The sequence below is a fragment of the Oncorhynchus clarkii genome, chromosome 5 (assembly GCF_045791955.1).
Source record: "Oncorhynchus clarkii lewisi isolate Uvic-CL-2024 chromosome 5, UVic_Ocla_1.0, whole genome shotgun sequence".
Taxonomy (NCBI): Eukaryota; Metazoa; Chordata; class Actinopteri; order Salmoniformes; family Salmonidae; genus Oncorhynchus; species Oncorhynchus clarkii.
Window position 1 is genome coordinate 10418517 of NC_092151.1, and position 10445 is coordinate 10428961.

Below are 10445 nucleotides of genomic sequence, written 5' to 3' on the forward strand. Positions count from 1 at the left end.
TCTGTAATAAATACAAATACAAAGCAGTGTTTTTATGTACTGAAGAAGTTCATTTCAAAGTTGTTATTAGACTTAGGACAGACTGAGTGGTTCTAGACAAAATGACTCCCCAAGTCCCTACATGTTCTGAGCTATTGATATGAAAAGTGGTGGATTTTGGACACTACGAAAGTAGCTTAAAGGAACTGGACAACCTAATTAGCCTACACGGTACATTTACAACTAGGCCAAAGTTTAGTTTTACCGCTGATTATAAGCCACGATTACAACCAACCCATAAACTTCTTACTATCCCAGAACTTAATGTTACACTACTGATTCTAAAACATCTGAGTCAAATATTAGATGCTTTATGCAAAACCTTGTGTGTTATGTGAAAACAATTGTGTCTAAAATTGTAGTGTCAAGAAATATTTTGCTGCTTTCCAAATTCAAAATCTTCTGAAGGGAGGAATCTGTAGGTCAGTTGTAACATACTGAAGAATTACATTTCAGAGTTGTTATTAGACTTTGGACAGACTGACTGGCTTTAGTGTTCAGAAATAAATGACTCCCCAAGCCCCTTCATGTTTTTGGTATAGTTGTTAAAGTTAGATTCACTTAAGGTTAGTGCTATGTGGGATCCTTGGGACATTCAAAGGCCAAAGTTGAATATGAAGCCACTGTCTGTCAACAGTATCTGTCAGCCGACTCCGCCCATTGAAAAGTTTAATACGCCATTAACATAGGAAGATCAGGGGGACTAAGGGTGCTGAAGAACTGAGTTCAGTGAGTATGAGAACATAGGTTTTTGAGGTTGAAATTGTTATTGCGTTGTTGCACATAGATTATTAATGTATTATGTTTGTGTTGTCTAGGTAGCCTTCCTGATTGAAAGATCTCTCTGAGCAGCATGGTCTTAAAGAGACATTAGACGATATGGAGCTTGAGGGAGACCCTGAAGTCGTGAGTGGGAGGTGAGTCAGAGAGAGGGGTTGTCCATAATAGAGCAATAACAAGACTTCCTCTGTTGGATTTTATTAGAGGATGTTTTAAGCTATTGATTTTAAGAGACTAGATTTTTGACGCTACAAAAGCAGCGTAAAGAAACACAACGTCCTAACTATCCTACATGGTAGATGTACAATACTGTATGTGTCCTACACTGAACTATGCTGCTGGAATCTGGGGTTTTAAAGAATTTAAAACAGCTAACTCTACAAAAAAAAAGTCATACAATGTTTTCTGGGAAGTGTATAAGTTTGCCCCAAGCCTTGCTATTCAAGGAGACATGGGATGAGACCTGTGAAAAAAGGCAGAGGGTTAAATGATTAGGTTATGGAACCGTCTTATCAATATATCAGAGGACAGAATAACAAAAACGTTTTTAAACTGAGATAAAACACACAACTACCACTGGGAAAAGGAAGTCAATTACATATTCAAGAAAGCTGATCTACAACACATATTTATATTTAAGTTAAGATGCAATATCAACCTGATCAAACACAAGTTAACCCTTAGCTACAAAGACAAATGTTCAACTGAAAAATGGCTAAAACTCTAAACTTACAACCAGATCAAAAACAGCTACGATCCAGAACCTTATGTCACCTATCACCTAACCAGAAACCAAAAGTCCTTGTGTGCCCAGTTGAGAACCGGGATAGTGCCTCTGGCAATTGAAGTAGGTAGGTTCAATGCCTTAGATGAGGGAGCGTGACTATGTACTGTCTGTGGTTTAAGGGGGGTTGAGAATAAACTGCACCTCTTAGTTTACTGTACTTTATATGATGATTTAAGAGCTATACTGTTCGACCAAATGTTGCATAGAAAACATGAACTCTTCTGGAGTAAAGATGAAGAAAAACTTGAATGGCTATTTAGGAAATAAATATTCCTGGTTGCAAATTTTATTTCCAAAGCTTGGAAGATGCAACAAGATAAGTTGAATACTTGAAAGGTTGTTTTCTCAATAGTTTTTCACTGCCGTATGAACGTATGTTTATATATCTATACAGTTGAAGTCAGAAGTTTACATGCACTTAGTTTGGGAGTCATTGAAACTCATTTTTCAACCAATCCACAAATTTCTTGTTAACAAACTATAGTTTTGGCAAATCGGTTAGGACATTTACTTTGTGCACGACACAAGTAATTTTTCCAACATTTTTTTACAGACAGACTATTTCACTTATAATTCACTGTATCACAATTCCAGTGGGTCAGAAGTTTACATACACAAAGTTGACTGTGCCTTTAAACAGCTTGGAAAATTCCAGAAAATGATGGCATGGCTTTAGAAGCTTCTGATAGGCTAATTGACATCATTTGAGTCAATTGGAGGTGTATCTGTGAATGCATTTCAAGGCCTACCTTCAAACTCAGTGCCTCTTTGCTTGACATCATGGGAAAATCAAAAGAAATCAGCCAATACCTCAGAAAGAAAATTGTAGACCTCCACAAGTCTGGTTCATCCTTGGGAGCAATTTCCAAATGCCTGAAGGTACCACGTTCATCTGTACAAACAATAGTATGCAAGTATAAACACCATGGGAACACGCAGCCGTCATACTGCTAAGGAAGGAGATGTGTTCTGTCTCCTAGAGATGAACGTACTTTGGTGCGAAAAGTGCAAATCAATCCCAGAACAACAGCAAAGGACCTTGTGAAGATGCTGGAGGAAACATGTACAAGAGTATTTATATCTACAGTAAAAAGAGTCCTATATCGACATAACCTGAAAGGCCACTCAGCAAGGAAGAAGCTACTGCTCCAAAACTGCCATAAAAAAGCCAGACTATGGTTTGCAACTGCACATGGGGACAAAGAAATGTCCTCTGGTCTGATGAAACAAAAATATAACTATTTGGCCATAATGATCATTGTTATGTTTGGAGAAAAAAGGGGGATGCTTGCAAGCCGAAGAACACCATCCCAACCATGAAGCACGGGGGTGGCAGCATCATGTTGTGGGGATGCTTTGCTGCAGGAGGGACTGATGCACTTCACAAAATAGATAGCATCATGAGGTAGGAAAGTTATGTGGATATATTGATGCAACATCTCAAGACATTAGTCAGGAAGTTAAAGCTTGGTCGCAAATGGGTCTTCCAAATGGACAATGGCCCCAAGCATACTTCCAAAGTTGTGGCAAAATGACTGAAGGACAACAAAGTCAAGGTATTGGAGTGGCCATCACAAAGCCCTGACCTCAATCCTATAGAAAATTTGTGGGCAGAACAGAAAAGGCATGTGTGAGAAAGGAGGCCTACAAACCTGACTCAGTTACACCAGCTGTGTCAGGAGGAATGGGCCAAAATTCACCCAACTTATTGTGGGAAGCTTGTGGAAGGCTACCTGAAACATTTGACCCAAGTTAAACAATTTAAAGGCAACATTACCAAATACTAATTGAGTGTATGTAAACTTCTGACCCACTGGGCATGTGATGAAAGATGAATAAAAGATGAAATAAATCATTCTCTTTACTATTATTCTGTCTTTTCACATTCTTAGAATAAAGTGGTGATCCTTAGTGACCTAAAACAGGGAATTTTTACTAGGATTAAATGTCAGGAATTGTGAAAAACTGAGTTTAAATGTATTTGGCTAAGGTGTATGTAAACTTCAGACTTCAACCGAATAATATATATGTATGTGTGTGTGTAAGTGTGCACATATAGACATAATTATTTTAGTTAGCTACAGCAAATACAGTGTCTTATAAGCCCATGTGGGAGGGGCTTCCTCCGGCAGGTAGCCTAGTGTTTAGAGCCAAAAACCAAAATGTTGTTGGACCGAATCCCCGAGCTGACAAGGTAAAAATCTGACGTTCTGCCCCTGAACAAGGCAGTTAACCCACCGTTCCCCGGTAGGCCGTCATTGTAATTAAGAATTTGTTCTTAACTGACTTGCCTAGTTAAATAAAGGTTAATTTTTTATGTTTTATTGTTTAAATGCTGAAGATGCAATAATAAAATGTATCAATTAATCAAATCCATCAATCATGTACAACTATCTGAGGCTAAACCCTGAGCAAAGTTCAGTTTTACAACTGATTATAGTCCAGAATTATAACCAACCCATAAACCTTTACTATCCCATAAACTAATGTTACACTACGGATTATAAAACATCTCTGAATCAAACATTAGTTGCTTAAAACAAAACCTTGTGATATGTGATAACAATATTGTCTGAATTGTAGTGTCAAGGAGGAGAGAGTTGAGTCACCTGGTCTCAGCTGCCTGTCTATGAAGAGTAACAAGTCAATGTTTGAACCCATTCACTTCAGAGGAGAAACCATGCCCCCGGATCTAAGGTGAGAGGTTTGAAAAAGGCCAAACTGCAACACTACATAGTTTCAGCCCGGTCGCACCAACTAGATATAGGATAGTACACGTTTTTTGAGCACAAATGGTCTGTTCACACCAAAATAATATAATCAGCTCTATCATATGAATCCGCATCATGTGACATGGAGGAACGTATCATATCATGAGACATGGAGGGATGTATCATGTCATGTGATATGGGCTGCATTCCGAACACGCAAAACCCTCTCCCCTCAGTCCTCAAATTAAGTGGATACTTCTGATGACGTATCATAACATATGATGAGTTGACAGTTGCAGGGCAAGGAGCGAGGGAAGAATTAATTCATTTTAAATGGACCACCCTTGCCCGGAAATGTGTCACTTGTTCATCCTACAGTTGTGTTTTCAGTTATCATGGAAAAACCAATAGCTGTTGTGTGTGTTTATATGTGCTACAGTCAATTATGATAGCTTTTCATATCTAGGCTGGAAGACAAAGCATCCGCAGACATCGAATACTAGCCATCCAAACGATATCAGGTCAAATGGAAAATTACAACGTATAAGTGTGATGTTAGGGAAAGTTATATGAGCTAGCTAACGTTTCTAAAAGCTAACCAAACAAAAGCATAATTACTTTTACTATTCGTGTTTGTGCCATCATGTGCATCAGGAGCACAATTTCTGACTGTTTTTACTTACATTTGTATGTTGACTTCTCCATATTGATGTTGGTTTTAAGTTTCGGATGACTTTTCTTAGCGGATGTACAATCATCGCAAATTGAATTATGGGGCGTTTTAGGACAGCACACTCGATCACAAACGAGGGCTGAGGGGCTTACGTTGCCAACTTCCTTTGCTTGGCTAATTCTTTGGACCGACGGCAAAGATGGCCGCGTGAGTTTCCCGAAGGGCATAAAATGAGGGTGTCTTTTACGTGTTTGAAACGCAGCCATAGAGGAACGTATCATATCATGTGACATAGGAACGTATCACACCATGTGACACGGAAGAACCTAAAAATATATAATATAATGTTAATTGGTGCGACCAGGTTGACCGTTTTGAAGGAAGGCAATACACAGTTAACTCTGTCTGTCTGTCTGTCTGTCTGTCTGTCTGTCTGTCTGTCTGTCTGTCTGTCTCAATGTCTGTCTGTCTGTCTGTCTGTCTGTCTGTCTGTCTGTCTGTCTGTCTGTCTGTCTGTCTGTCTGTGTCTCTCTCTCTCTCTCTCTCTCTCTCTCTCTCTCTCTCAGGGCCAGTTTGCTGACTGTACATCATTTCAGATGCCCTTTGTGTTCAGATGTGATGACAAACCCGGTCTCCATTCCCTGTGGACACAGTTACTGCAGGCAGTGTATCAGCACACACTGGGCCCAGCCCGGCCATGCAGGAAACTATGTGTGCCCCCAGTGCAATAAGAGATTCAGAGCCAAGCCTGTGCTCTACACTAACGCAGCCTTGGCCAAGGTGCTCCACGAGCTCCAGCAGGCAGGCTTCAGTCCTGCCCTCCCTGCTCTGGGCTACGCTGGGCCCGTGGATGTGGCATGTGATATATGCTCTGGCCAGAAGCTGAGGGCGGTTAAGTCCTGTTTGACCTGCACTGTCTCCTACTGTGAGCCTCACGTCAGGCAGCACTACACCATCCCAGCTCTGCAGAGACACACCCTGGCCGATGTCATTGGATACGGTGGACACAAAGACCACCATGGTAACACTGGAAAGACAGAGAGAATCAAAGAGGTACTGTCATTAGAAATATAATATTAGACATGACTACAAGCACTTATCTGGGTTGTTCCACCAATAGAGTACTTTTTGGGTAGTGTAATCTGGTCATTTAAATGTTTGTACATTTTAGCATTCGGTCATAAAGGCACATTAATAACTTCAATAATCATGTTTTCCCATCACAAGAGGTGAAATAAATAAAATTACTATAGTAAGTGGCAAATAAAGTAACATGTTTGACCATAACAGGGTTGATGTTTTCATCTTAAATCGTCCATAAATCCACTTGTGACAGGGCCAGGGGTATGGGAGAGGGCCAGGGGTAAGGGAGAGGGCCAGGGGTAAGGGAGAGGGCCAGGGGTAAGGGAGAGGGCCAGGGGTAAGGGAGAGGGCCAGGGGTATGGGAGAGGGCCAGGGGTAAGGGAGAGGGCCAGGAGTAAGGGAGAGGGCCAGGGGTAAGGGAGAGGGCCAGGGGTTATGGGAGAGGGCCAGGGTTATGGGAGAGGGCCAGGGGTAAGGGAGAGGGCCAGGGTTATGGGAGAGGGCCAGGGGTAAGGGAGAGGGCCAGGGTTATGGGAGAGGGCCAGGGTTATGGGAGAGGGATAGGGGGAGGGCCAGGGGTAAGGGAGAGGGCCAGGGTTATGGGAGAGGGCCAGGGGGAGGGCCAGGGGTAAGGGAGAGGGCCAGGGGTAAGGGAGAGGGCCAGAGGTAAGGGAGAGGGCCAGGGGTATGGGAGAGGGCCAGGGGTATGGAAGAGGGCCAGGGTTATGGGAGAGGGCCAGGGTTATGGGAGAGGGCCAGGGGTAAGGGAGAGGGCCAGGGTTATGGGAGAGGGCCAGGGGTAAGGGCCAGGGTTATGGGAGAGGGCCAGTGGTAAGGGAGAGGGGTAAGGGAGAAGGCCAGGGGTAAGGGAAAGGGCCAGGGTTATGGGAGGGGGCCAGGGGTAAGGGCCAGGGTTATGGGAGAGGGCCAGGGTAAGGGCCAGGGTTATGGGAGAGGGCCAGGGGTAAGGGCCAGGGTTATGGGAGAGGGCCAGGGGTAAGGGAGAGGGCCAGGGGTAAGGGCCAGGGCTAAGTGAGAGGGGTAAGGGAGAGGGCCAGGGGTATGGGAGAGGGCCAGGGGTATGGGAGAGGGCCAGGGTTATGGGAGAGGGCCAGGGTTATGGGAGAGGGCCATGGGGAGGGCCAGGGTTATGGGAGAGGGCAAGGGAGAGGGCCAGGGTTATGGAAGAGGGCCAGGTTTATGGGAGAGGGCCAGGTTTATGGGAGAGGGCCAGGGGTAAGGGAGAGGGGTAAGGGAGAAGGCCAGGGGTAAGGGAGAGGGCCAGGGCTAAGGGAGAGGGGTAAGGGAGAGGGCCAGGGGTAAGGGAGAGGGCCAGGGCTATGGGAGAGGGCCAGGGCTATGGGAGAGGGCCAGGGCTATGGGAGAGGGCCAGGGTTATGGGAGAGGGCCAGGGGTAAGGGAGAGGGCCAGGGGTAAGGGCCAGGGTAAGGGAGAGGGCCAGGGATAAGGGAGAGGGTAAGGGAGAGGGAGAGGGGTAAGGGAGAGGGCCAGGGGTAAGGGAGAGGGGTAAGGGAGAGGGCCAGGGGTAAGGGAGAGGGCCCGGGGTAAGGGAGAGGGAGAGGGGTAACGGAGATGTGCAAGTTTAGTCATTTTTTACCTTCATACTGGCTTCACATGCTCGTGGAAAATAGGAAACTGGGAAGTGGAAAGTACAACCTGATAGTGTTCAAATGATAACAATTCTTTAACCAATACAATTCTAGCTTGCTTGATAAGCTAGCTAACAATTCTAATAATACAGTTAGCTAGCTTGCTTAACATTGACAATATGGTCAGACTAGCTACATCAAAATATTGACATGGTTGTATTTGTCAAAATCTGATTTGTCATCATCTTTTGGTTGAAAAGGTGAAAGGTCGGTGGTGAAAAGTCACAACTCGGATAACAACATTTTCCCACTTGTAATTCCGACATGGAGGGTTGTTTAAGTGAACTTTCCCACTGGGAACTAGGTGCTCCGATAGCACGTGAATTTGGCATCAGCATTACTCCTGTCACGGGCGTCCTCCTCTTCATCTGAAGAGGAGAGGCGAGAAGGATCGGAGGACCAAAATGCGGCGTGGTATGTGTTCATGATGAAATTTAATAAAGAAAACACTGAAACACACTATACAAAACAATAAACAAATAACGACCGTGAAACTAAATGAGAACTGTGATGACACAAGCAATCAACATAGACAATCACCCACAAACAAACAGTGAAACCCAGGCTACCTAAGTATAATTCTCAATCAGAGACAACTAATGACACCTGCCTCTGATTGAGAACCATACTCGGCCGAAACATAGAAATCCCAAAATCATAGAAAAACAAACAGACTGCCCACCCCAACTCACGCCCTGACCATACTAAATAATGACAAAACAACAGAAATAAAGATCAAAACGTGACAACTCCGTCATATAGTATTCTTTCTAACAAAGATATCAACATATATTTTAGGATGTTGTGGACCCCTGGAAATAATCAGAATTAATGTAAACATTATGGTTTTAAAAATATAGCTTGTCCAAAAAAGTGGTCTCTTGGGGTAAGCCGCTGGACATAAGAATCCAACTCTTTTTTTCAATTTTCACCTAAAATGACATACCCAAATCTAACTGCCTGTAACTCAGGCCCTGAAGCAAGGATAGGCATATTATCGGTACTATTTCAAAGGAAACACTTTAAAGGTTGTATAAATGTGAAAGGAATGTAGGAGAATATAACATAATAGATATGGTAAAAGATAATACAAAGAAAAAAACAACCATTCTTTTGTATTTGTTTTGTACCATCATCTTTGAAATGCAAGAGGAAGGCCAAAATGTAATTATTCCAGCCCAGCTGCAATTTAGATTTTGGCCAATATATGTGCAAAGTTTTAGACTGATCCAATGAACCATTGCGTTTCAGTAAAATGATTTATATCAATACTGCCCACATGTGCCTAATTTGTTTATTAATAACTTTTCAAGTTTAAAACTGTGCACTCTCCTCAAGCAATAGCATGGTATTATTTCACTGTAATAGCTACTGTAAATTGGACAGTGCAGCTCGATTAACAAGAATTTAAGCTTTCTGCCAATATCAGATATGTCTTTGTCCTGGGAAATTCTCTTGTTACTTACACTTTTAACATAGGCCCTGTTGTTACCTCATATTCCAGCGATAATGCCTTGCATTACACCTGGGAAGAAAACACACAACTTGCCGTTGGCTCAACTTACACCAAGGCAAACATTTTGACAATATTAGCCCACACAGCTACAAGGATGCACTTTCATGCCAGGTTTAGGACCTAATTTTAAGCTTATAGAGACCCCAACTGATGTATAGAACAATCTTAAAATGATCTACTTTGGTTTAGATACAAATATCATGAAACCTACAATGCAAACCTACAACTCAATTTTCCACACCAAAACACCAGAAAATGGCCAAAATGAGTGGAAATATCTCACATGCTTTTACATTATGATTTGACTATTATGTGTTCTATGTTGCTTTTGAAAAAATTATTTAAAAATAGTTTCACTATATTAAAACGAGAATGTAGTTCACTTAACAGGGTTGAGAGTCATAATGTATCACTAAACACATGGAATAAATAATAGTAATAACCAGAAATGACTTCAAAGCAACAAAATAACTTTACAATGAGAAATTGAGAAATGTTGTGATTTCATTGGGTAAGAATCTTCCTAGAAGTCAGAAAAACATGACAAAACGCAGATTTTTTTGCACTTTCGCAAGTCTTTATTCATAAAAATCTGATTTATTGAATTTTCCATGCAGTCTTAATTATTTTATATGCACTTCATTTAATATAACAGGCTTTTAAAATTAGATATTTGTGCACAATCTCTACTTAAAACATCAAAGGGAGGAAAAAACGTACTCTATTTGTGAAACGACCCAACTATTGTTGATATGATGAGACTTACTGTGTGTGTGTCCTGTTTACTCTTCAGGAGAGGAATAATGAGAATGAGGTGGCGGGGAGCGTCTCTAAAAAGATGAAGATGGGGGAAGAAGATTCTGAGCTGAAGAAAATCATCTCTGAGCTGAAGAAGGAGAATTCAGTATTAAAACAAGAGGCAATTGAGAAACAACGGATGGACATCAGAACTGCTGACCTGTGTAAGACCATCAACAAACTCCGCTCAGACCTTCAGCAGAAAGCAGCTGAGACTGAGAGAGGAAACCTGGAGAATATTACAGCTGGTCAGTGTTAGGGTTGAATATTTTCCCGGTATTTTACAAATGTTTCATCCCGAGAATAAATCACTTTTCTCCCGGGTGACCCAGTATTTCACGGCAAAACCGAAAGTGTGATTCAAAAGCATTGTAAAGCATATACTCGA

At 42.2% G+C, this 10445-nt stretch overlaps 1 pseudogene; it reads left to right on the forward strand.

Moving 5' to 3' along the window:
- The first annotated feature begins 918 nt into the window (after window positions 1-918).
- Window positions 919-6064, forward strand: LOC139409631 (E3 ubiquitin/ISG15 ligase TRIM25-like; annotated as a pseudogene).
- The last annotated feature ends 4381 nt before the right edge of the window (window positions 6065-10445 follow it).